We start from the raw sequence: 27,461 nt of genomic DNA, 5'->3' as shown, positions 1-27,461 counted from the left end.
GATAGTTTGGACTCTACAAGCAAAGCTAAGATTGAGGAAATCAATGTGGTTGAGGTTGGTCAAGCTGATAGTGCATATGATGTTGATGCACATGTTTTGAATATTTTGGTTTTTACTTAGGTCTTAGTGTAGGTGCTCTTGTTATGCATGATGCCAGCTATCCACATACTTGCATGATAGATTCTGGTGCAAGTTTCTATGTTATGCCACATAGAGATTGGTTCTCTACTAATGCGAAAGGCTACTAGGGTATTGTCAAATTGGGCGACTCTTATGCACTTGACATAGTTGGCATAAGATACAATCAATTGGTACTCTCAAATGGTGTAGGATTTGTTCTACGCAATGCCATGCATATTCCTTAGTTAGCAAAAAGCTCGGTTTCTACAAGACAGATTGATCACTTGGGTTTCATGGCTATATTTGGGAATTAGCCGTGGACTATCAAGAAGGGAAATTTAATTAATCTCAAGGGTCATAAGCACGGTTCATTGTATTCCATGCATGTGTCATGTGTAAAAGACAATTTTATTGCTATAATTGAGCTATCATCTACTGATTTGTGGCATTGTTGGCTAGGTCGTATGAGCCAAAAGGGAATAAAAACTATTGAGCATTTTGGTTACTTGCCTGCCTTGAGCTTGAATGACTTTTTGATTTGTAAACTATATCTATGGCAAGCAAATGAGAAGTGTTCATTTTCCCATGATTAGAAAGCAATAGAAGTCTCTCAAACTTGTTCATTATACCAAGTAAGTGTCTCAGGGGGACTAGTTACTTTGTGACATTCATTGATGACTTTACAAGGAAGGTCTGGGATTATCCTTTAAAGATTAAGGATGAGGTTTTATCTACTTTCCAAAAGTTCCTTGCACTAGTTGAGAATCATGTCAAGCAAAAAGCTTAAAGGCTCAAGGATTAATAATGGTGGGGAGTATCTCTCAAGTGATATGGTTGAATTTTGTGCAAAGAGAGGAATTAAGTGGCAATTTAATGGGCCATAGACACCAACCCAAAATGGATTTTCATAACAAATGAACCGTACTAGAACATGTTCTTACTAAGCTTTCTATGGCAAACCTTACATTAGACTGTTGGACAAAGACCATCAGTGTATACTGTCAACATGACTCCTAGCATGCCTTAGATTATAAAATTCCTGAAGAGGTGTGGTGTGGTGAAAAGCTGCATTATGATCACTTCCGTGTCTTTGGTTGCAATCATATGCTCATTGGCTTAAGTCAAAACTTGATCCAAAGTCACATAAATGCATCTTGGTTGGTTATGGTGTTGATGGTGAGACGGGTTATTGTCTATGGCACCTAGAATCTCATAAGATTATTAGAAACTTTAATGTGATTTTTAATGAGTAAAAAATGCATAAACAACCTCTAAAGGAAATTGAGTATAGAAGAGTCACGTTTGAGAGGTATTAGGTATCAGACTATCATGTTTAAGGATGCTACCTCTAAAACAATACAAACTTAGAAGTCTAGTGATGTACCTTCCTCTAATAATGCTCATGAACTAGCATGAAGTAGTAATCAGACATTGAAATGCTCTATGAAAGCCTTACATCTACCTGAGTGATTTTAGCTAGGTGTCGAGTTTGTTATGATGTTTGACTATAGAGAATCGTCTTGCTACCAGAGAATCCATACAAATGGATGACAAGTTGAAGTGGGAGCAACATATGCAATCTAAGTATGACTTGAGTGTGAACAATGAGACTTGGGAATTTACCCACTGGAAAGAAAGCTTTACCTTGCAAATGGGTTTATAAGCTAAAGAGTACATTTTGTCGGGGATGCTGAGAAGGAAGAGATGAAAAAGGTGCCATGTTCTTCGGCGGTTGACAATCTTATGTATGCATTGCTAGCAACAAGGCTGGAAAATGCATTTGCAATTCGAGTGATGAGTCACCAGATGGAAAATCCTAGCAGGAAACATTGGGAAGCAACGAAGTATATCCTTAGTAGATACTTGAAAGGTGTAGCAAGAAAGTGCTTACGCTTCGAGAACAATTATGCATCTATTGTTGGATACACGGATGAGCATTATGGAGGGAATATAGACAACATGAGCTCTACATCTATCTATGTATTCATAGTTGTTGGAGGAGCTATTTCTTGGAGGTCATGTCTTCAAGATTGCATGTCCTCTTCCACTACAAAGTCTATGTTGCAACATTAGATGCCAGTAAGAAAGAGTGCCATTGCTTTGGCAAATAATCTAGTGTTTCATGCAAAAACAAAACACATTGTTGTGATGTATCACTTCATTCAAGATATCTTGAATAAAAAGTGGATTGAACCAGTCAAAGTTCATACCAACAATGACAACCCTCGTGATGCTCAAATCCACTAACATGCTTCACACTTGTACAAGTTTTGTACATATTACTTGTTCTTGGCCAATGAGGGCCACATTGGCCTTTAATTGGGGGGTTTTTGGGATAAAGAGAGGATAAAGGTCACTATGGCCAAGCGGTTGAACATGGTTAGCCATCCATCCCCTTACTAACACCCATCACTAACACATTATTCTATTCTCTGTGGATAATAGAGAATAAAGAGCTACACGATTGTTGTGCCTATGCTCCACCGGTACTCCTCTCTCTCTCTCTCTCTCTCTCTCTCTCTCTCTCTCTCTCTCTCTCTCCACCCCACACAATCTTTTCACCCTTGAGGTCCCCTATAAAGAAACCTCAACCCCCCTCCCCCTTTGTTATTGTCATTTCATGCAATAATAGAGCTTGCCAAAATTTGGGTTCTCTCTCTCTCTCTCTCTCTCTCTCTCTCTCTCTCTCTCTCTCTCTCCTCTAGCATTTTCTCTCTCCTATAGATAGGCAGCATTTTTACTACGATCTCTCTCTTCTCTACCCTTGTGATCTTTCTCCCTCTCTTTAGCCTCTAGGTATTGCTCACTTGCGTTCAAGATTACAATGCTCACTTGCGTACAAAATTGCAAGTCTTGGCTTTGCCCTAGGCCTGTGCGGTGGGTTACCCTTTTTTGGAGGCTAATTTGGGGGAGTTCTATCGTAGTAGATTCGACATCTGATAGCTTCCTATGTTTGTGAGGAGGTTTACTCATAGTTGCAAATTGATCGCCATCCGATTCACCTTTTTCATTGATTTTCCATTGCACCGTTGACATGGTATCAAAGGCAGGGCGTGCTCTCAAATCAGATGCGCAAGTTTGTGGTGTTGATTTAGAGGAGTTTTGTCATGGTGCATTCGAGATTCGATGGTTGTCCATTTTGTGAGGAGGTTTTCTCGCAGTTGTAGAATTGATCGTCATTTACTGATTTTCCATTTCTATTGCACCTTTGACATGGTATAAGAGACATGTCATGCTCTTGAGTCAGATTGATGATTTGTGCATATTTGTGGTGCTAATTTGGAGCATTTTTGTCATAGTGGATCTGAGATCCGATGGCTGTTTGTGTTTGAGAGGAGGTTTGCTCACAGTTGTAGATTTAATGATCATCTCATTCACCATTTTTGTTGTACCTTCGACATGGTATTAGAGTGCTCTATGTGGACAATCATGTGCTTACAGGTAGCAATGATCCACATATTTCCAGTATTATGGAGGCCTTGGAAAAAAAAATTAAGGTGACAAATCTCGGCTTGCTTCATTACTTTCTTGGATTGTAGATATGCAAAACAGAGGGAGCATCTTTCTCTTCCAACAACAATTATTGCAAGCATTTTCCGAGTGTAGACCTATCTCTTCTCTATTGGATCCCAACCAAAAGTTGTCCCAATATGACCCCTTGAATGTAGCTAATGCCACCAAGTATCTAAAGCTGGTTGGTTCTTATTTGGTTGTTCAACACCCGTTTTGACATCAGTTTCTTGGTGGGATTTCTCAGCCCATTTATGGAGAGGCGTGCCAAATCACATATGGAACAAGCCCTTCGGATCTTGCATGAAACAGTTTCAGTTGTTGGGCATTTGGTATGTCAATGGAGGTAACATTGGGATTAATCTTCAAGGATGGAGTGATCTCGATTGGGGTGGAGATCAAGATGGACAACAATAGTACATGAGCGATTTCATGGAGAAGTAAAGAAGCAACCTACAATTGCCTTATCATCCACAAAGGCAACATATCGGGCTATTTGTAGTGCTACATGTGAGTGTGGTTACAGATGTTGCCTTTGGAGACTGGTTATTTGTAGCAGGCGACCATGATATACTTTGACAATATGAGTTGTATTAGCCATTATGAGGATCCCAATGTTTCATGCCCGGACACAAGCATATAGAGATACAATATCATTTTGTTCGTGAGAAGACCGTGGATGGTACTATTTAACTTGAGTATTATTTTATGTCAGATAACCCTGTTGATATCTTCACCAGACCTCTACCGCATGCGACATTATCTCTTCATGCTTGTTCCCTTGGATTGGTTCCCCATCTAAGAGCTAAGAGAGGCTGTCAGATTAACATCTTCTATCTAGTGGTGGCTCTAGTACCTCCCAAGGAGGAGTTTAGGCAGTGAGGGCTGTTCTGTGTCTGTGTCCAACCGTATTTGAGCTAGATGTATCTTTTCCAATGGTAGAAGCTATTTATGTGCCCACCAAGGAGGCTGGCATGAGACAAGATCTGTGTTCTTAAGGTTTCCTAGGGTCAACGACTTTTATTTTTGTAGCTTTCTCCTAATGTGTTCGTTAGGGGACCAAAATGATCTGCCTGGGCTAGTTTTTGTCTAGTTTATTACTCAGAATGATGATGTGGTGTTTCTATCACAATGCTCCCCTTTTTTGGGTTGTGGGGTTTTAGTGGGGGTTGGGGGACATTTTATAAGCCCCCTGAGGTCTCTATAAAGGGACCTCATCCACCCTCCTCCCTTTGTTGTATTCATTTCATGCAATAGCAGAGCTTGCCAGTGTTTGGGATCTCTCTCTCTCTCTCTCTCTCTCTCTCTCTCTCTCTCTCTCTCTCTCTCTCTCTCTCTCTCTCTCCATCTAGTGTTTTCTCTAAGTAGTGTTTTTTCTCTCCCATCTAGTGTTTTCTCTAACTAGTGTTTTTTCGCTTCTGCAACAATTAGTCAAAGTTTTGGCTACTCTCTCTCTCTCTCTCTCTCTCTCTCTCTCTCTCTCTCTCTCTCTCTCTCTCTCTCTCTCTCTCTCTCTCTCTCTCTCTCTCTCTACTAGTGTCATGCAGTGGGCTACCGTTGTTCGGAGACTGATTTGGAGTAATTCTATCGCGGTGGATCCAAGATTCGCCCGGTGGCTACCCATGCTTGTGAAGAACAATTGCGGGCTTAATCGTCATCCATTGATCGTCATCCAATTTATTACTTGCATTCCGTGAGCGCTAGCAATGCTTAGAGAAAACTTTGTGCATGCAAAGAATTTCAATTTTGATGCTTCTAGGAAATATCCTAAAGCCACTAAACCCTCTCGCACTAGCAAGACTCGAGGTCTTCCTCATTGTGTGTCTATTGGTAGGCCTCATGATTTAATCACGAATTGCAAATATATTATAGAGAAAAAAAAACCAAAATATCCCTGAAATTTGGGGAAATTCTTAAAATACCCCTCAAATTCAAAAGTTCCCAAAATACCCCTCAAATTTTGCCAAAATTCCCAAAATACCCCTTGTTATTCTCGCAAACATCTTCAATCACTTTCCTACTGCAACTCTATATAAGAAGATTCGTTCTTGATGAGCCGAAAATGATAGAACTAGGATTTTGGATGACATTGTGGGATTTCAAGGTGAGACACAAATGCCTCTATTTGTGAGCTCATTGGTGAAATTGTTTATATATAAAACACTCAAAGATAGATCTCTATTGTCAAAAAGACTAAACAATGCAAAATCTAGAGCAATCCATTCAAAATCGATTAAGGTTATTTTGAGAATTTTGAAATTTGAGGTGTATTTGGGAATTTTCCCAAATTTCAGAGGTTTGTTTGTAATTTTCCCAATATTATTTTAGTGCGAACCCGAAAACGTTATTTAGTTGAAAATTGGTTAAAAAATGCGTATCGTAAGTCCTGTTGTTCTCGGGTGCCCGGCAATGGCGCGCCCAACTGGGTGCAGCAGCGTGCAAGCACCAGTAATCGCACACCAGGTATCGAACACTCGAGGCACGCCGCCACCATCCTTGATTGGAGTTCCGGCCATCGCTGCTACCTCGAAACGTGTAAGCTCTCAGATATTATCTGAATTCTCTCTCTCTCTCTCTCTCTCTCTCTCTCTCTCTCTCTCGATCCGTCTAGTTTACTTCGGCTTCAACTAACGTCAATGCTGATTCTAATTATTTGTGTGCACACAATGGATTTCTGCGAGTTTTTTCTGGTGCAAAACTGATGCTTTGGATCAGAGCATCCTTTTGATATTCCCAAAGCTTTGATAATTTAAGCTCATTATTACAAGATTTGTGCATTGGCAGGCTCCACACCTGTTTGTTGAATGTGTAGGAAGTTGGCAAGAAACTTGAGTCAGGGATACTTGAAGTTTTGCTACTCAAACTGGTTGCTGTTGATTGTTTAAGAGAACATAGAACATCTTAAAATTTTTATTGACGTTTCATATGCCCACTAATTTATTAGCTAGAACATTAAGAAGATAGTTTTTAAGCTTCCTTGAATGACTGAAAAAGCAATTCCTCTCATGTGAGTGCCACTTCGGTACCGGGCTTCAATGCGTAGGGGGAGCTTCAATAGACCGCTTGGCTTAGGTGCAGATTTTGCAAACCCAGACATGCGCAAGTGACCTTTGGAGTCCTGACTGCATGATCCTGGCCTTAAAACATTCCATAGTAAATGTAGGTTCCCATCTCAGTGGATCATAGGCGTCTTGCCCCACTTGTGCTACTTATCAGCATTATTCTTCCTTGTCAAGTGGCTAAGGTTTACATGTGGGTAACAAGCTTACATGGAAGCCCATTGCAAATGCTTTAACGAGTAACTGACCAACACCTCCACGCCGGACTGCCTAATAGTGCTCTAGGGCCTCGCAAAATATTTGATCAAGATGACCACTTGAAATCTGCAAATAGTATGTCTTCTCTCCAACCTGGCTACATGCGCATGTGATCCTCAAGAAGTTGCCCCCAGGGTGATCAAACCAGATTTGCTGCAACAATTAGGAGTGAATCTCCTCTTAGTGGACGCTACATGGGCAATTGATTGTTGAACAAAAGACTCCGTAGTTTTCCCAACCAACTCTAAGATTGAATCAGAGTTGGAACTCCAAAAGAATGACAAACTTGAAGTCTGGATCAAGGTTAAAAAGTGCATTAGGGGGGACTTATCTGTGACGAGGTCAAAGCAAAATTCCACTGACCCCCTCTAGATGCAAAACACACAAATGAAGGAAATGTCTCCACGGCAACGAAAATGCAGTCGTTCTATTACCGGCTGAAAATCAGGGCTCTAATCAGCCTCACCTCGAGCCTTGGAGCATACACTAGGCATAGGAAAGCCTAGGGTATGATATCAAGCTGTAGACAACACTAACTCGTAGACCGTGCAGCTATATATATGTGTGTGTGCGCGTGCATGTGTGTGTATGTGATATGATGTCAGATTTGGCAACGGAAGAGGGATGGGAATGGCTGACAACAACGTAGGTGCACATGCACCTCTCCTTTGCATGGGTAGCTTGTACACCTCTCAAAGAAGAAGTGGACAACCTTTCTGGAGCAGTAGGTACAACCCTTGCAGATAAAGACTCTATGAATGGGTCCCTTGCTTCAAGAGGTCGCCTAGAGCTCTAGCAATGGCCTTTGCTGCACGCGAAGACTACCTCTACTTGGGCGTTGCTGTGACCACAGTCCCACCAACGTGCAACTTCCCCACCTGTGCGCTGACCCGATCACCGATCACAGCCTCAACTGTGCCATCGCCGCTATGCCCTACCCTCAGCCTCTGCTTTCCTTTTGCTGTTCCTTGACATTGAGCCTCCACCTCCAGCTCGGCCTCCCCTGGTGCTCCGCCGCTGCTCTGCTTCTACTTTGCCGCCCTCCCCTCTTCTCTGTTGTCGGTTGCCTGCCTTGCCGAACACTGAGCTGCGTGGGTGTGTTGGTAGGTATGAGCGTGTGTGCGTGGCTGCCTTATGTGTGTTTTTGAGCATGTGGTCTGTGTACAGTGAGTGTGCACGGGCATGAATGCGTCTATGCATGCATGTGTGTCTCTGCGTATGTTAGTATGTGTGTGAGTCGCATGCGAACTCAATGCATTGATTTCAGCCAGTACTACTATACGCCGTAGGGTGTAATGATGAGCGGAAATTGGCTAAATGGCAGATGCATGCATGGCAGCATGCTTTTGTTGATAAAGGATGTGCTTTCAAGCAGTTTTTCAAGCACTTGCATCATTCTCGTCGATCTCAGGACATTAAAAGAGTTAAGCTTTCCTCTGGCGAATGGACATCTTCCTCCTAGAAGCTGGCAGAGGCTTTGGTTGCGCACTTTGGGAAGATCTTTGAAGCATTGCCCCCTCTTGCCCAAGAAGCTAGACATGCACACAATCTTTTTCTGTTACATGTTGCTCCGATTATCTCTGTACAACAAGCAGAAGATTTGGAGGTTGCATTCACTGAGGCAGAGTTGCATGCAAGTCTGCGAGATTTAGGAAGATGGAAATCTCCTGGTTGGGACGGGCTTACTGTTGAGTTCTTCCTCTCCTTTTGGGAATACCTTAGGGAACCTCTATTGGTAATGATGAATATGGTTTGGGAGAAGCAAGATGTACCCCTTTCTTGGAAGGAGGGGCTGCTCAAGCTATTGCCAAATCATGTTTTTTGTGATCAATTTTCCCATTTGCGGTCTATCACCCTTATGCCGGTAGCCTACAATTTGATGGCCAAAATGATAGTCGACTGTATTAAGAACTATTTGCATGAAGGGCTTCTTCAATCCCAGTATGGTTTCATACCTCGCCGGCACATCACTGACAATTTGGCGAACGTCATCATAGGCATGGAATATGCGAAATACACTGAGCAAGATGTGTTGGTTATGCAAGTTGACATTGAAAAGGCTTTTGATACTGTTTTACGGGATTATATCGCAGAAACAATGCAAAGGCTGTAATTTGGGCCGAAAATTTCGCAAGTGGTCTTCCTTCTGTACGCTCAGAGCACTTTTGCGGGTCTGTTGAGTGGTTCTATCACAGATGCTTGGAATCTAGGGCGTTCGGTTAGACAAGGGTGTCCTCTCAGTGCTTTGCTTTATGGCAATTGCTTCGTACCTCTCGTCATATCTTGAGGCTCTCACTTCCTCGAGTCATTTGCATGGTCTTGCTTTACTTTTTGGAAAGCAATTCATCGGCTAGGCGTATGCTGATGACTCTCTTTTCATGCCCAAAAACATTAAGGAGGATGTATAGCAGATTATGCATGCACTGCATTTATTTGGCATGTCACGTGACACATTCAACCCTATGTGTCCATGGACAAGCTACAGCATGACAAGGGTTCAGTTCAGTAAAGTTAGTCTAGAATAGGAAGTGTTCTGGCACTTTTGTGAGTCTGTTCGTAGACCGTGCATGCCCAGGCACTTAGAGTAGATGCATATCCTTTGGTTGCACACAGCATGATCATCAGCATTACCATCAGAATCCATCAGGAGCATTTTCCAGTGCATTAAACCTATTTTCCCTATTTTTGACATTTTTCACTTAATATTTTTAAGTGACTTTTGTTGGGAACTAGGTAGGGCAAATTTACTAAGTTTGTATATATAGAAACCTAGCGCTAGCACTCTCTGGCAGAAGAGGCAGTAGGAGCACTTGCTCAATAGGCACCTCCTCAGCAGGACCCCAACAGAGGAACCCCAGCGTTTTGTAGTAGGCAAGGCCTAGCGTTTTCAGCAGAAGACAAATCAGCCAGCGTTTTGCACTTGCAGTTTCCTGGCGACAGCAATACCCAGATCAGCCCTGGCGTTTTTGCATTGCAGAGCAGCCCGGCAACAGCAGTACAAGAGATCCCTAGCGTTTTTGCAACAAGGACAAGAATTCAGCCCCTAGCGTTTTTGGTTTGCAGATCAACCTCAGCGTTTTTGCAGATCTTCGCGACGGAATCAGCTCTAGACTCAACGTTTTCAGTTTTCAGCAATGAGTTTCCGTAGTAGAACCCCCAAACCTCGTAGATCTCACCTTCCCGCAGTAGATCCTCGCCGCACGGTCAGATCCAGCGCAGTTTGCAGATTCAGCCCGGAAAACGCAGATTTCAGCATCTGCGTTTTCAGCGCGTCGTCCTCGTACTGTCATCATCGACATTGTCACCGACATAGAGCCAGAATTCAGCAGATAAAGATTTGCAGATTTCAGCCCTCAGCATTTTCACATTTCAGCCCGTCTCGTCGTCGTCCTCATTGTCGTCGACAAGTCCAAGTGTCACAAGACGGGCACCACGTGCCAATAGAAAAAGAACAGACTGAACAGACTGTTAGCACTTCATTAACAACTGAACTGAAAGAGAGAGACGACACGTGACACGGAGTGGCGGAATTCCATCCCGGAGAGTATTGGCCCCAAACCTTGGCGCCCCTTTCTTATATTGCATCAACACAGTACAAGCCGATACTCGAGACTCTGCACCTTCGCTAGGAAGCATGCCAGAGGATAAGCCCTAACCTCATATTTAAAGGCCCTTGGCCTGAAAAGCAGTTACAATAAAAAGCCTTTAAAACTCAAAAGCTTCTGGTCCAAAAAGCAATGCCAAAAGTTGCTAGCGTAATTTACGGAAATCCGTACAGCTTGCCAAATCATCATGTCAACGCAATTTTCGGAAATCTGCCACGTCATCAGTTTTAGCGTGTATGCGAGTCCTGCTTTATTTTAATCCTTTATGTCACTTGGGGCCCCATCGAACGGGATCCCCATAAGTTGGTATGACTTCTTTTGTTACTTGTTCTTCTTAGGGTTTAGGCCCTTCGGCCAGCATTTGTAAGTTGGCTCCATTCTTTAGGCTTTGACATGTCAGCAGTTTGTTACATCTCCCCTTCTTGAAAGAGAGTAATCGTCCGCGATTACAACATATCTGCAAAACAACTCAAGTTTCCGAGGGACGTTCTAAGGGACAATCAATTTGCTATTTTTATTAAGGAGTTAGCTTCTCCTTTCTGCTCTTTTGATCAAGGAGTTAGCTTCTCCTTTCGGTTGTTTTGATCAAGGAGTTATCTTCTCCTTTCTGCTCTTTTGATCAAGGAGTTGGCTTCTCCTTTTGTCCAAATCGGAACTCTTGATATTCCGGCGTAGTAAAATATAGCCATCACACCTAGACCGTACTGATCTTCCACAGGTGTCTTGATGCACTAAAAAATTACATACCCAGACAATCTCATCCAATTAGGAATATGCAGTAATTGACACATCACAATGCAACACAAATGCTCACATATGCATGTTACAAGACATAGAAACATAAAGCCGTCGATGAACACTCCCCCCGCAAATAACCATCCAGGTCCAGGCCATGAGCTGTTCAACGACTCCCTCATCACTTCTCTCGCAAATAACCTAAAAAGGTCCGGGCCATGAGATATAGAGGCCTTTTACAACCAAACACCCCCAAGACCGCAGCCTGCGTCGTTTGGAGGTGTTGAGAGTAACCACTGCTCAGACTTCTTAATACTTCCCCCGTAAATAACCATGCAGGTCCGGGCCATGAGTAACAACAACAATACTTCCTCCGTAAATAACCACAAGGGTCCGGGCCATGAGTAAAAACAACAATACTCCCCCCGTAAATAACCACAAGGATTCGGGCCATGAGTAAAAACAACAATACTCCCCTCGTAAATAACCACAAGGGTTCGGGCCATGAGCAAAAACAACAATACTCCCCCGTAAATAACCACAAGGGTTCGGGCCATGAGTAAAAACAACAGTTTGCAATCATTCAATACTCCCTCCGCAAATAACCACAAGTTCGGGCCATGAGTATGAACAAGCATTCTCAAACATCTTTTCTCACTACTCCACCCGGGAGTAAAATCACCAATCATTGAAACCAATATTAAAACCAGAGTCAAACAATTCAAATCGGCACCAAGACAGGTTCAAAATAGATACCATCCATTTCAAACAAATTTCAAACAAAGCTTCAAACAATACTTTTCCAAACAAAGTTCAAAAGTATCTAACTATAGAACAATTAGAGAGTTCATTCAGGGTTTTGTTCGGACAACCGAACTTTGAGGACGACTGGCTTGCCCTTTTGCATCACGGTGATGGTTCGGTTCCGAATTTGGAGAGTCGCATCATTCTTGTCATGCCAAGGCATGCCTAATAGAACGTCACAATTGCCCAACTTCATAATGTGGAAATCGGCTTTTCCATGATAATCTTGGATAGTCACTGGAAGAGCACCAATGAGTGGTGCCACTTTCTGAGTTTGCCCTGTGGCTAGCTCAGCTTCAATTTCTCCACCCTTTGCATCATAATCAAAGTCCATCTGCTTCAAGAATTGTGGGTGGATAAAGTTCTCTGTAGCTCTTGGGTCAAAGAAAATTAGGGCTTTCAAACCGTTGACTTTGCTATATGCTCGACACAATTCATTTGTACTTTCAAGGCGTATGCCATAGATGTAAGGTACTAATCCAATGGCCGGTTCAGCTCGTTTGGCTGGAGATGGTCCTGGGTTTCTGTTGACCGTCGACGCGGGAGTTGGTTCCGCAGGTCTGTCAGTGTGTTGGGGACAACCAAAATGGTTATGTCTTGTTTGAAAGCATCCAAAACATCGGCCTTCTTGTAGTAAGGTGTCTTGTTGTTGAGGTGTCAAACGAGGCCTTTGTGGTTGACTTTCACGAGACTCTCGAGAATTTGTTCGTTGTTGCCGAGAGTTGTGGTTAGCGGCCGGAGATTCTTCTATGCTAAACTCTAGCTTTCCCTTCATCAGTTTGTAGCCGACTGCGGCATGGTCCATAAGTTCTTGTATGGTAGAGACTTGCTTGGATAGACAATATTCCTGCAATGGTGATGGGTGGTCCAATGGTGTATCGCTCGCATTGGGCCTCCAAGGGAACAGATCTAAAGAAGGACAGCGGAAGGTACACGTCGAGAAACCTTTGGTTAAATTCGTCCATGCTTTCGATCGCAAGCATTTTCAAGTTGCCCCACTCTGCCAAAATCCGGACTTCAAACATCGAAGTCATGTAACTACGTGCAAAAACTGTCTTGAAAGCTTGCCAGGTCCTTGGAGCATGTTGTTGTGTGGCAATTGAACTCCACCATTGCATAGCATTATCTTTAAGAAATCCCGCTGCTCGAGAAATCTTGGATTCTTCTGTATAGTTCCCCAAAGCATAGATGTTGTTGAATTGCTGTAGGAACTGCAATGCTTTCTTGCGATCTTTCACCCCGGAAAAAGCGAAAAAATTAACTGTTGTGCCACCATCTTTGAAATCTTTGGGTTGGTTAGGCGCATATCCCGGGTATGGATAATAAGGGTATCCATATGGGCTCCAACCATTGTAGCCTGGTGGCAGTGGTGGTGGAGGTGGGGGCAATGGTGGTGGCAAAGGCGGTTGCACTGGATCAGGGTCAGATGGCTGCACCATATTCCTGAAGACTCCCCCGATCGGAACAGACAGTTGTGAAGGTTGCCGGCTGGAAGCTCTCGTACTTTCTTGTGTCGGAGGAGGAGGTACCACCTGGGGCATCAGAGGGGGTAACAAGTAGTTCAAAAATTGTTGAAAACTTTGTAGCATCGGAAGATTCTGTTGAGGATGCCGCGAAAGAATGTCGTGAAGTTGATTGAGCAGAAACTGAAAATATTCTGCTGAATCCATGAATTCCAAGTATTGGGTTCCTGTAAGACACTGCGATGAAGACGGGAGCGCGCCCGATGCGCGATGAAGTAAGGGTGGGAGTCGCTAATTAGCCCGGGTTGGAGAACGAAGATACCTCAAATAAAATTCCAATAGCTCCGGTATGCTTTCAGAAAAGCACACGCCTGATGCTCTGATACCACTGCCACAAAGACGGGCACCACGTGCCAATAGAAAAAGAACAGACTGTTAGCACTTCATTAACAACTGAACTGAAAGAGAGAGAGACGACACGTGACACGGAGTGGCGGAATTCCACCCCAGAGAGTATTGGCCCCAAACCTTGGCGTCCCTTTCGGTATTTCTTTATATTGCATCAACACAGTACAAGCCGGTACTCGAGACTCTGCACCTTCGCTAGGAAGCATGCCAGAGAATGAGCCCTAACCTCATATTTAAAGGCCCTTGGCCTGAAAAGCAGTTATAGTAAAAAGCCTTTAAAACTCAAAAGCTTCTGGTCCAAAAAGCAATGCCAAAAGCTGCCAGCGTAATTTACGAAAATCCGTACAGCGTGCCACGTCATCAACCAACGCAAAACACGAAAATCTGTACAGCGTGCCACATCATCATGTCAGTGCAATTTTCGGAAATCTGCCACGTCATTAGGTTTTGCGTGTGCGGGTCCTGCTTTATTTTAATCCTTTATGTCACTTGGGGCCCCATCGAACGGGGTCCCCATAAGTTGGTATGACTTCTTCTGTTACTTGTTCTTCTTAGGGTTTAGGCCCTTCTGCCAGCATTTGTAAGTTGGTTCCATTCTTTAGGCTTTGACACGTCAGTAGTTTGTTACACCAAACATTGTAGAGATTTGTGCAATCATAAGTAGACCGCTCTCGCCATAGAGAGTGGGGCCTTCGGAGGAGGGTTTGACAACATTCCGGGGTCGTATTCTTCTCTCTCTTCTATCTCTCAGTCTCAGCACCTTCATTCCCAGTGTTCATCACTTTGTTTGTGTCCATTGCACTCTCTCACTAAAGGATCGGAAGGCTCTTCCTTCCGTAAGTAAAAGGAACCTTGAGCACAGTTTGGAGCACTCATCTTGAGCAAAGTTCAACATTCACTTCCGCTGCACCCTACATGGCATGGAAGCTGGACTGCGAGTTAATTTTTGTAAATCCAAGTTTATGCCTTTGAAGGATTTTGATTGGCATAGGCTTCTATGGGCAGGGGAGATTGTTCCCCCTTAGACCATAGTACGTCATTTGGGATATCCAATTGGTTGGAATGTGTCCGCAATGAAACTTGAATGGGTGCTCCAAAGAATGCACCTAAAGCTTAGCTATTGGAAATTGTCAACCTGGCCATTGCATGTGCGACTCAGAATTGTTCAATGCATAATGATGGCCTATGTGCAGTTCTATTTGCCACTTTTATGATGGCCTCAGCGGCACCTTGGGTCTCTTATGTCATGCATGTTGGAGCATTTTTGACGTACTTCCTCCCACAAGAAAGGATTGTAGTTTCTATTAATGGATAAGTTATGCACGCCTAAGCGATTAGGAGATATTAATATTTTGGATTTACGTCGGCATGTTTTGGCTCAAAAAGCTATGTTTCTACCTGATAGTTCGGACTTTGCCGAAGCAGCTTTTACGCAAAGAAGAATTTTTATAAAGCCAACCAGTATGACTTTCTTGAAGACAAAAGCAAGAAAGTCCGAGAATTTAAGGAAGGTGGACAGTCAATTAAATTTGACACGTTTTCTGGTTATAGAGATGCTTCGAAGGCTTTGTCTTTTGTACAACAGTTTGACATAGCCTTCTTTGGAGGGCGTTACTCAGAGCACTCTAATATTTAGAGAGCTGCCTCTTACTTCAAGGGGAATGCTCGAACTTGGTGGTCCACGCTTCTATTAAACAAGACAGCGCCAGTTAAATGGCTGAAATTCAAGAGGCTTTTTATTTCTTTTTGGCTGACTCGAGAGTATGAACGCGACATAAGAACTGCTTGGAACCATCTTCGGATGACCAAGAAGGATACAGTGGACGCATATTGCGAGAGATTCTGGAGCTCTTTTCTACCCGCCTCTTCATTTAAGAAGATCTCGTTCAAAGAACAGATTGAGTGGTTTACCTTGGGTCTTCTTACAGAGATTCGAGATCACTGCTTAGAACAAAAGTCAACTTCCATTCAGGATCTGATGAGTCATGCGAAACGAGGTTTTGGCATTCACTCAGGCAGTTTGACCTACCCCATGGATGAGATCATGACGCAGAGAGCTGAACAGACTTCGGGAAATGAAAGTAGAAAGAAGAAGAGCACCCCTGAAACGAAAGAAAAGGATGCACGACCCCAGCTCACTCGTCGAGAGAGGATCAGCTATATCAAAGAGGGGAAGTGTTTTGAATGCAGGGAAACTGGGTATATCTCCGCGAAGTGCCCTAACAAGGCACCGAATGAACAGGATGAAGAAATGCCAGAAAGTTCCAAAGCAGTTGAGGGACGTTGTCACAAAGACGGGCACCACGTGCCAATAGAAAAGAGCAGACTGAACAAACTTTTAGCACTTCAATAACAACTGAACTGAAAGAGAGAGACGACACGCAGCACACAGTGGCGAAATTCCACCCCAGAGAGTATTGGCCTCAAACCTTGGCGCCCCTTTCGGTATTTCTTTATATTTCATCAACACAGTACAAGCCGGTACTCCAGACTTTGCACCTTCTCCAGGAAGCATGCTAGAGAATGAGCCCTAACCTCATATTTAAAGGCCCTTCGCTTGAAAAGCAGTTACAGTAAAAAGCCTTTAAAACTCAAAAGCTTCTGGTCCAAAAGCAAAGCCAAAAAGCTGCCAACGTAATTTACGGAGATCCGTACAGCCTGCCACGTCATCAGCTAGCGCAAAACGCGAAAATCCGTACAGCTTGCTACGTCATCATGTTAGCATAATTTTCGGAAATCTGCCACGTCATCAGTTTTGGTGTGTGTCCGGATCCTGCTTTATTTTAATCCTTTATGTCACTTGGGGCCCCATCGGATGGGGTCCCCATAAGTTGGTAGGACTTCTTCTTCTGCTACTTGTTCTTCTTAGGGTTTAGGCCCCTCGGCCGGCATATGTAAGTTGGCTCCATTCTTTAGGGTACGTCAGCAGTTTGTTATAGACGTGGCAGAAAAGGCAGATAAAAAGTAGGATTGGTACCACATTGCGTGGGACCCGAACTGAATTAAATGAATGAAAGTACAAACTTTTCCGCTTTTAGGGCAAAGGGAAAGATCAGGAAGCTCTTTTGAAGGAGCCAAGGCCAATTTCTTTTCACTTGAATTGGCGGCTCGATTTGGAATTACGCCCGATAGGCTGAGGCCACAAGCGGAGGTAGTTCTAGCGGCACCCGAATGGGATGTTGCCATTACACCGATCATTGGAAAACTTCGTTGGCAATGTCAGGGGTGTTTAGGGCACAAGGACTTCTACGTAATTCCCTTGGGAGGATCATACCATTGATCTGTTACCTGGAACCACACCACCGAACCGGCCACCGAACCGTGTGAGCCGAGCCAAAGACACTTGTTTGGGACACGTTGTCTCAGCAATAGGAGTGCAGATGCACCCGGCCAAGATAGAGACTATCCGTGATTGGCCCGATTTGAAGAATGTCCATCAAGTTGAAAGCTTCTTGGGCTTATGTTCTTACTACAAGCGGTTCATCAGAAAGTTTGCAAAGGTTGCTTACCCCTTTGCATTTGTCGACATAGAAAGGAGTCCTTTTCTCGTGGGGATCCACAGAAGTGATTGCCCTTCAGGAATTGAAACAGAACTTGACTACAAAACCAATTGTTGACTTTGCCGCAGAAGTCGTTTGCAGTATATTGTGATACTTGTGGTCGTAGTTTGGATGCGGTCTTAGTGCAAGAAGGCCAATGTCATTGCCTACGAAAGCCGATTGTTTTCAAGGCCGGAATTGACAATAAAGTTATGTGAGAAAGAGCTTTTGGCGGTTATCCACGCTCTTCCTCAGTGGCGACATTACCTACTCGGAGCCGATTTTACGGTTTTTCACAGATGGTTGGAGTTTACGCTGCTACTTGTCACAGAAGCAGCTATGGGAAAAAGTGGAGGCGGTGGTTAACCATCTTGTCACAGTTTTTACTTCCGGGTTGTCCATGTGCAGGGACATAAGTAATTGGTGGCAGATACTTTACCCCGGAAGCCATTGGTTCTGGCTATTTCCGTGATACATCCTAGAAGCTTCGAGGATATGGTCGGTCAGTACGCCACAGATACAGATTTTGCAGACGTATTCAGTTGAATACAAAATGGGAGGTAGTAGCGGACTATTCCATTCGGGATGGCTACTTGGTGAAGAAAAGCATGTTGTGCGTTACACAGCCGTTGGGAGAAAAGGTTCTAACCGAATGCCACTATCCACTTTTTACGGGTCACCGCGGCATTGTTACCACCTTGAGAGGTGTGGAGAGATACTTCTTTTGGCCGAGACTCAAGAAGGATGTGGGCGAGTTTGTGCGCAGTTGCTTGGTATGCCCGAAGGTCAAGTTTTGACAGGCATAAAGCACAGGGATTGTCACAGCCTTTACCCATACCCACCTGCCCTTGGAAAAGTATTACAATGGATTTCATTTTTGATCTCTCGAGAACACAATTCATGATGGTATCTGGACTGTTATTGACAGATTTAGCAAGCAGGCTCATTTCATTCCACTGAAGAAAACAGTCAAGCCGTATTACTTAGCGAGACTGTTTATGGCCCAGATTTTCAGATTACATGGCATGCCTGAGACGATTGTCTCTGACAGGGACCCCAGATTTACGAGTTTGTTATGGAAGGCAATTTGGGAGAACATTGGCACGTGGTTGCAATTCTCGTTATCTTTCCACCCGCAGAGACTGACGGGAAATCTGAGATTGCCAATTCAGTGGTTTTATATTTATTGAAGTCTTATATCTCGGATCAGAAGACTCAATGGGAAAATTATCTAACTTTGGTGGAATTTGCCTACAACAACACGATACACTCTTCGACGTGGAAGGCGCCATTTGAGATGTTGAAGGTGCTGCGAAGGTTCCACCCTTCCTAAGCACGAAAAATAAGATTTTTGAAGCCGATGAGTATACGCGCGACTTAGACACGGCTTTTGCCAAGGTCCTCGAGGCTTTGCAGAAATCTCAGGAAACACAGAAAAAGGCAGCGGATCGCTATCATCACGATTTGAAATTGAAGGAGGATGATTGGGTGCTTTATGTTTTGAGAAGGCGCGCCTGAGAAAGAAGAAGGGAAAGGAGAGGCTTTTTCCAAAGCTTACTATCCGATACTACGGACCTTTCTAGATCTTTGAAAAGATAAATGATGTCTCCTTCCAACTGAAACTGCTTGACACTTGGAGGATTCACAATGCATTTCATGTGAGTCTCTTGAAACCTTTTAAAGGTGATGTGCCTGAAGATGGGGAGTCGGATGTGCAACCCGAATTGGACGAAAACGAGCAGATACTCATTCCAGAACAGAAATTGGCACAGAAAGAAAGAAAGAGGGTAAAGCGAAATGACAGTTCTTGGTTAAATTCAAGACCTACTTCGCATTGGATGCGAAGCGAATGGAGGAGGAAGACCTAGTAGATATTCCTCAGATTGTGAAACTTTACCTTGAAGCTTTTGGTTTAGCATAGTCTATTCCAAATGGAATCCCGAATTCAGCTTGGCCGGAGATCTGGTGCAGTGGGTTTGCACAAGAGGGGAGTTACTCCGCTCCTTTGTCAACAGATGCCTCGATTTTGATACTAGAGTCACTGATGTCTCTTTGAGCTTCAGGGATACTGAGAGCTGACAGTATGCTGTTGTATGCTTTATGAACTAGAATTCCTGAACATGATAGTGACTTGTTCTTGACTTGTTTAAGTGCAAGAACTGATAGACGAAATGACTGCAGCATTTTGGTCTGAATGATCTCGATAGACATGGTTGCAATAGGGATTAGTCAATCAGGCATCTATGAGGTCCTGAGTGGATCTAGATGCGATGGCTAATTGCATTGCCAATAAATCATAGTCTGAGATCCGAATGAATGTTGAATGTGATTTGCCATGTGATGTCAAGTGATGTCATCTGATGTCGTGTGATGTGACTGTCGATTGGTGCATGTGCTAGATGTGTGTTCCTAGTGCGTTGGTACTAACAGTCAGTGTCTGCTAAGACAGTTTATGGCCTGTCTGTTTGTTTTGCAAGAGTAATCGAGGGCGATTACAATGCTTTCAAGAGGGGGGGGGGGGGGGTATGTCACAAAGTGGTGATGTGGCTGCCCAATATACACACACTCTCTGCCCTGTGGAAACCCTAAATGCTGATGTGGCTGGCATGGGAACCCCAAGTGCTGACCTGGTTGATTGTATGCGGCTGCAGTACGGATGTGTGTGATTTGCGTAAGCTTTGCCACGTGGCAGCAGTACGGACGCTCGCGAATTACGGCGCGATTTACGACAACATGGAAAAAGTTGGGCAGATTTGCGTGGGCACTTGCTTTATTCTACGCAAAAAAGTATGGGCAGCTTTTGGGCCACGCAATCCAGCAAGAGAGAGAGAATTTTATGAATTGCTTTATTTTACTGAATAAGGCTTGAGAGAGAGAGCTCTTCTGCTTTATTTTATAAGCTATTTATGGACAGCTTTTGGAACTTGCTTTATTTTTACAAGCAAGAGAGAGAAAGAGCCTTTGCTTTATTTGGGCTTTTGATTTTCAGCTTTTGGGGCTTTGCTTTTGGCATCCTTGTATTCTTTAAATAAGCAGGCAGGGCCTAATAACCCAGGGCATCCGGACGCAGAGTCTGAGTGTGAGTGCCTGCCCGCACTCTTGTACTTTGAACTCAGATTAATACAAAAAGAAATACCGAAAGGGGCACCAGTCTTTGGGGCCAATATCTCTAGGCACGGAACTCCGCCGGTCCAGTGTCGAATAAATTGTGAACTGTTTTGAAGTGGTTATTTGGTGCTGTTGCGGTAGATTCTAGACTTGGAGTGTACAAGTTTGTTACACCACTCTCTATGGCGAGAGCGGTCTACTATTGCTTGCACAAATCTCTACAATGCTATGGACTTGCCGACGATGAGGACGATGACGAGATGGGCTGAAAACTGAAAACGCTATGGGCTGAAATCTGCAAATCTTGTATCTACTGAATTTTGACTCTATGTCGGTGATGCGATGACGACGCGTTGAAAACGCAAGTGCTGAAATCAACGTTTTCCTGGCTGAATTTGCAACCACTGGCTGATCTGACCATGCGGCGAGGTGAGATCTGCAAGGTTCGAAGGCTATGGTGCAGAGTCGTAATGCTGAAATCTGAAAACGCTGATGTAGAAAAGCTGAACTGTCGCCGAAAACTGCAAAACGCTAGGCTGACTTGCTGGTGCAAAAAGGCTATGCTAAATTGATGTCCTGCTGCAAAAACGCTAAGGGATCTGCTGTGGTCTGCTATCGCAAGGCTGATCTGCAACTGCAAAACGCTAGGGCTGATCTGCACTTGAAGAAAATGCTGGTTCTTGGTGGCTGAAAACGCTAGGTTGCCTGTCGGGGGAGTCTTGCTGAGAAGGTGCACTGTCGGACGCCTGCTACCTCTTCTGCTAGAAAATATTAGCGCTAGCTTTCTTATATATTAACTTGCAAAGTTTGCCCTACACAGTTTCCCAACAAAGGCACTTATTAATAATAAGTGGAAAATGGCTAAAATAGAAAAAATAGGTCTTCTGCACTGTAAAATGCTCTGATGGATTCTGATGGTACTGCTGATGATCATGTTGTGTGCAACTAGAGGATATGCATCTACTCTAAGTGTCTGGACATGCACTGTCTGCGAACAGATTCACAAAAGTGCCAGAACACTTCTTAAGCTAGGCTAACTAAACTGAACCCCTGTCATGAAGTAGCTTGTCCACGTACACATAGGGTTAGATGTGCACGTGACATTTCCTTACTAGTTTCACTCGGACAAGCCCTGCATTATGCTTATGATGTGGGAGATATCTCTCTTGAAGCTTACAGGATTTTCTTTGATTGTTTCTAGCTTTCGGAGCATCACAACACTACGCTTATTGTACTGTTTTACTGTGGGTTTTCCTCGTTTTGAGGTTTCCCACTCGTAAATTAAATCATGATTTACAAAAAAAACAAGTGATAAAATCACCAGGCTTGCCAGGCATAGTAGAAATTTTTGATTGACATGCAATTATTCAAGCCCCCTTTCATATGCTTTGTATAATGCGATCAACTTATATAGTTTGCCATATATAACGTTAGCTCAAAGGTATCAACACAAAAAATGACAATCAATTTTGAGATTCTAGCATATCAAATGACATGAGGTTTTTTTAAAGCACATGTTTTGATAGGCAAAATAGCCCTTGACAAAAAAAAAAGGCGTCAATTTTAGGCCTTGATTTGAGTCTAGATCCTACTTTAAAATCTTTACATCTCTAAACTAAAAAAAAAAAAAACATAAGCACAGAGAATTGAATTAAAAAAGCATCCGTAAGCTCTAGATCTCTAAGCTTTAGAGCTCTATCTGCTAGACCCCACGTTAAAAATTTTACATGCTTAATCTCTAGAGCCCCTTTTACAAATTTAAAACTCTAGATCCCTAAGCTGTAAATCCCACATTAAAAGCTCTAAAGTTCTAAGCCCTAAAACTCTAGCGCCTCGGGGTGACCCTCCCCCTACCTGTGGGTTCACGTAACCTTTTCACTTTCTTTAATTCAAAGTTTTACCGTCTTTTAAAAAAAAACTCTAGGTCCTCATTGGAGACTTTACTTTAAAAGTTCTACATCCTTAATTTCTAGACTTAGCTTTAAAATCTCTAAAAATAAAAATAAAAAATCTTTATAGATTAAAGCTCTAAAAGATAGATCCCTTCCTTAAAGTTTTGGAGACCTTACTTTAAAAGTTCTACATCCTTAAGTTCTAAACTTAGATTCAAAATCTCTAAAATAAAAATAAAAAATCCCTAGAAATTAAAGCTCTAAAGGATAGATCCCTTCCTTAAAGTTTGAACTAACAAAAATGACAACTTTAGTCTATCACCTCAAGTTTCAACGGATGAAAGAACTAGGTGGGTGAAAGAACTTCTCAAAATGAAAAGGTGACTCTTGGGATTTGTGGAGCCACCCATTATGCTAAGTCTTCATCATTTAACCTCTAAGGCTTTCAACCTCTCAAGCTTTCAAAGGCATCCCAAAATCCTTTGCTTGATAAATGAGCATTCATTGTATATTTCAAAACTCAAGACATGTCCATTATTAGATTTACACACTCTTCATTTAAATGAGTGACCCCTATCTTATTTCAACCAATCAACATTTTTAGCCTATCAATAAATGCTTGAAAATACAACTCAACCTTTTTTCTATTTTAGTCAGCAAAAAGAGAAAGTATCTCTATAGCCTTTGCCCTTTGGGCAGGCCAAAAAAAGTGTGTAGGTCGCGTGCTGTTTATGTGTTTTGGTGTGGGTCTGTGCGCATGTGTGTTTGTTTGCTTTTGGTGTTGGATCTGTATGTGCGTGATTTGTAGGTGCGCTCTCCAACCTTTGCTTTGCGTCATTAGCAGTCGCGTACGCGCTTTTCGGTTTCTGACAGGCTTTACAGACATCCCGTGAATCACGTTGACATGCACAAAGTGCGGATGCCTTGCGACTTGTGTTGACAGATGACGTGGCAGATTGTACAACGGTCCGTGTTTGGCGGTGATGGTTGCTGATGTGGCATGCTGTACAGATTTCCAGCTTTTGCGCCGCAAGCTTTTGGGACCATATGCTTTTTAGTTGATGTTTTTCATGTACAACTTTACAAGCCAAGGGCCTTTAAGTATGTGCCATGGGCTCATTCTCTGGCACGATTCCCCGCATGGAAGTGCATGGGATTACCGGCTTGTATTGAGTTGAAGCAATATAAAGAAATACCGAATGGGGCGCCAGAGTTTGGGGCCAGTGCTCTCTTGGGGTGGAACTTCTCCACTCCCCGTCTCGTCTGTTGTGCTTAAAGTTCAGTTTTTACTTGAAGTGCTTAGAGTTATTCAGTTTGTTCTTTTCCGTTTGCATGTGGTGCCCTCCCGTTACAACAGGCACCGTTAGGGCACCAAGTAATTGAAATTAGTGCTGCGCTTTTCTTCTCTCTCTCTCACACACACACACACACACACACACACAGAGAGAGAGAGAGAGAGAGAGAGAGAGAGAGAGAGAGAGAGAGAGAGAGAGAGAGAGAGATTAATTGAAATGTTATATTAATGTCTTCAAACGATCAAAAGGATGAGACCAAAAGGTTTTATCCATATGTGACTCTAGTACGGTGGCAGGGGAGTATAAAGATGAAAATAAAATAAATGAGGGTACCTAGAGTGGGTAGGTATGTAAGCCTAACCTACATTCTCATCATCATTAACATCCTCATCACATAATACATTAACTCAAAACATATAGGGAGGGGTGTTACGTCCCCAGACATCAGGATGGGTGATTGCAATATGTCCGGTAAGTGTGAACCCTTTGGTTATGAAGTCCTATAAATAGGACTTGAGAGATGTCATAAACGGGAGCGCACATGAATAATCAATAAGCTGAAAATGAATAAACTTCCAACCCAAAAGAGATGAGGGAGAAGATTGACACAGTATTTGGGACAAAGAAGATAGGCTGGTCCCCCCCCCCCCCCCCCCCTAAAGAGAATCTTTCTTAGGGAGAATCTTTTTACAAGCACAATAACCGGAGTGACCCTTCGTTCTACATCTTCCGACTTGATGGTCAATTCCTTCCCAGGTGGGAAATTCCCGAGAGAAGAGCTCTCAATTCTATTTCCGACTGTTCCGAGAGCCTGAGGCTCTATAGACCGTTTCCGATTCCGTTTAGGGGAATCCCTGAGCATAGGCCAAGGCCTCATTGCTCCTTCTCCGTGATGGAGTACCTGCAAAAGTACAAACATGAAACAACAACTCGTATGGCGAATTCACAATTGATACCTGTTGCTTCGAGTATTTGCCTCTCTCGGTCACTTGCAAATTTTGGGTGGTGGTGCTTGTTACAGGCTTGGGCAACCAGTTCGAGAATTTGATACGACACTTAACAACTTTAAAATTTGAGTCGACACAGCCCGGCGCAGTTCTGTGCCCAAAGGTATTGGCCCTAAAATTTGGCGCCCCTTTCGGTATTTATTGGGCCCCAAAGACAAGCGCCCCTACGCGTATTTCTTTATTATTATGCTCGCAAAGTACAACTCCCGAGGGTCCAACTCTCTCCGAGACTCTACGTCTAGATGCTCTCTCAAGAGTTACCCCAAGGGCACTTATAAATAGTACAAGGGATGTCCAAAAGCAGAGCCCCAAAAGCACTTGATCTGAAAGCACTACACCCAAAAGCACTTGCTCTCCAAAAGCTTAAGTAAAACTCCCCAATAGCTTGCAACGCAAAACGTGGAAAGCCGTACAACCTACCAAGTCAGCATGCCAGTGCGATTTACGGGATTCCATACAGTTTGCCACGTCAGCATGTCAGTGCGATTTATGGGATCAACAGTCAACGATAAAGCTTTTGATATTGGGTTTTAGGCCCCTCAGCCAATGCTCCTTAAGTTGGTACAACTAGGATTAAAAATCCCTAATCCTCTTCAATTTCGGCCCCCCGGCCATACTTGCTTGGTTCAGTTCCTTAGGTCTACCCAGCCATTTCTCTTCAAGTTGGGGATACCACGCTATCACTTTCTAACATTCCCCCCTCGTGAGAATTATAATCGCCCTCGATTACGCCTGCAAAATAGCCAAAGAATAAAAACTTTCTTCAATAGACACTGACTCTATGTACCCATGCACCAGACTCTGCCAATCCAACACTTTTACAAAGACATCAATCACTGATCAATCACATTTCTGTCCTAAATCTTGTTACTGTTAGATTCGTATCGTTTCTTTTCATATTTCAATCAAGCAGACCATGCCCATGACCATCCCCACAAGACAGTACATCCACATAGCATACCATTCACAAATCAGGCACTTAGTTCACAGTGAACACCATGTTTCTATCATTCAATCTTGCCATCTCATTCTGTCTAGAACTCTTGATGCACCTAGATCACTGGGTAGCCATCTCATCCTCTGGAACTCTTGATGCACTCACACAAGTATCCAGTCATTTCATAAAGATAGACACCTTGATGCACTAGAATCTCATTCAGTTCTCATTCACTTAGCCATCACATCCAGATCTTGCTGATCTCTAACAGATGTCTAGATGCACTAAGTTCAAATCATTCATCATACAAAATGCTGCAGACATTTCATCTTTCTCTACATGTCTCTAACAATACACACATGAAAGAGCACATGTCTTCAGTTCAATTAAGGAAATTTCCAATCCAATGTACATCTGTTCATAAAGTCATTCCGCAAAATAGTGTCAGTCGGTCAATATCGCTAAAATCTCAAAGAGAAATTAGTGACTTTATTCAATCTAGGCAATCTGTGACAAGGGAGTGGAGTGGCTTCCCTCTTGTGTAGTTCGCTCCGCACCAGATTCAACCTGCTGATCAATAACTTTTGGCATAGACATTGCTAATATTCCAAAAGCTTCAAGGTACAACTCTCTTTGAAGAGAATTTGCAACACATGAACAAAAACTGCAAACTTTAACCGAGAGAGAGAGGAGAGTCGGCACGGCAGGGCACGGCACGGCACGGCAGGGTTCTGAGCCAAGACACACTGGCCCCAAAGACTAGCGTCCCTTTCGGTATTTCTTGCTCGCAAAGTACAACTCTCAAGGGTACTTCGTGTCCAGATGCTCTCTCAAGAGTTACCGCAAGGGCACTTATAAATAGTACAAAGGATGCCCAGAGTAGAGCCCCAAAAGCACTTGATCTAAAAGCTCACGCAAAACTGCCCAACAGTTAGCAACGCAAAACGCGGAAATTCTACAACTTGCCACGTTAGCATGTCAGTGCAATTTACGAGATCATCAGTCAATGATTAAGCTTTTGATATTAGGTTTTAGGCCCCTCGCCCGGTTTTCCATAAATTGGGTAGTACTAGGATTAAAAATCCCTAATCCTCTTCAGTTTAGGCCCCTCAGCCATACTTTTTGGGTTCAATCCTCAGGCTTTAGTTCCTCTTGTCCACCAGGCCATTTCTCTTCCATTTGAGGACGCCACATCATCACTTTGTGACAAATCCCCTAAGAATTGCAAGAGGAGGAGAAGCTAGGGTCGCCTTGCAACAAAACGCAAGAGAGAGGAGGTACGACGATAAGAAAATGTTGAGACAAAGGGAGAGCCATAGAGAGAGAACGCAGCCGGGGAGAGAAGGAAATAAAGATGAGCTGAAACGTTGGCTTTATAGCTGGTATTAAGTAGGTCAACTATTGGTACAAAGGGTGTCCCTTGCTCCCTATAAATGGGGGTGTAGGGTGGTTGTTTGTAATCACTTCCGCCGAGGGATCCGAAAAAAACGCAGAGATAACTACAATCTATACACTTAGCAACACTTTTAGCACTTCAAAACAATTATAAAAGAGAAAGAGAGAGAATCCCAGAGTTCCATCCCTAGACGGCACTGCCCCAAAGGTTGGCGTCCCTTTTGGTATTTCTTTATTATTAATTTGCAAAGGTACAATGGTCTAGGGCTCTCCTCTGCTTGTCCACGCGGTAACATAATATGTGAGAGAGAGACCCCTAGTTACAT

At 43.4% G+C, this 27,461-nt stretch overlaps 1 protein-coding gene across 3 annotated transcripts in view; it reads left to right on the top strand.

Moving 5' to 3' along the window:
• The first annotated feature begins 6,002 nt into the window (after nucleotides 1-6,002).
• LOC147454975 (PH, RCC1 and FYVE domains-containing protein 1-like) overlaps nucleotides 6,003-27,461 on the top strand; it is a 100,007-nt gene continuing 78,548 nt past the window's right edge. For 2 of the 3 annotated variants that reach the window (XM_086516826.1, XM_086516825.1), the window contains exon 1: nucleotides 6,003-6,165. The gene's annotated coding sequence lies outside the window, so the exon portion shown is untranslated. The remainder of the gene's footprint in view (nucleotides 6,166-27,461) is intronic. The other variant, XM_086516824.1, reaches the window with a different exon arrangement.

This window comes from Adiantum capillus-veneris, chromosome 7, assembly GCF_014529385.1.
Source record: "Adiantum capillus-veneris isolate H3 chromosome 7, ASM1452938v2, whole genome shotgun sequence".
Taxonomy (NCBI): domain Eukaryota; kingdom Viridiplantae; phylum Streptophyta; class Polypodiopsida; order Polypodiales; family Pteridaceae; genus Adiantum; species Adiantum capillus-veneris.
Note: the sequence above shows the minus strand (reverse complement) of the source record. Positions and strands in the feature narration are given on the sequence as shown.